This window comes from Accipiter gentilis, chromosome 1 (genome assembly GCF_929443795.1).
Source record: "Accipiter gentilis chromosome 1, bAccGen1.1, whole genome shotgun sequence".
Classification (NCBI taxonomy): Eukaryota; Metazoa; Chordata; class Aves; order Accipitriformes; family Accipitridae; genus Astur; species Astur gentilis.
The window spans coordinates 24,387,837-24,388,103 of record NC_064880.1 but is presented as its reverse complement, the minus strand read 5'-3'; positions in this window follow the sequence as shown (position 1 = coordinate 24,388,103).

The following is a 267-nucleotide window of genomic DNA, read 5'->3' as shown; positions in this document are numbered from 1 at the left end:
CGACACATTCTTTAGAGACTGGTCAGGTCGACTGATGGATTATGGGGTTTAAAGTGTCATTATAAAGGGTTATGTGAGCTGGATCATACCTTTGTTCATTGAATGCAGGATTTTCAGGAGTTGTGAGATTGAGTTGTCACAGAGGAGTCTTGTGCTTTAGAAGCCTGTCTTTCCAGAATATCTTCCAGGATTTTTATTTTAAAACATTGCTTTTTATACTTGTAAAATAAGAAAATACTTTTAAAAATATATATTTTTTTTTCGAAT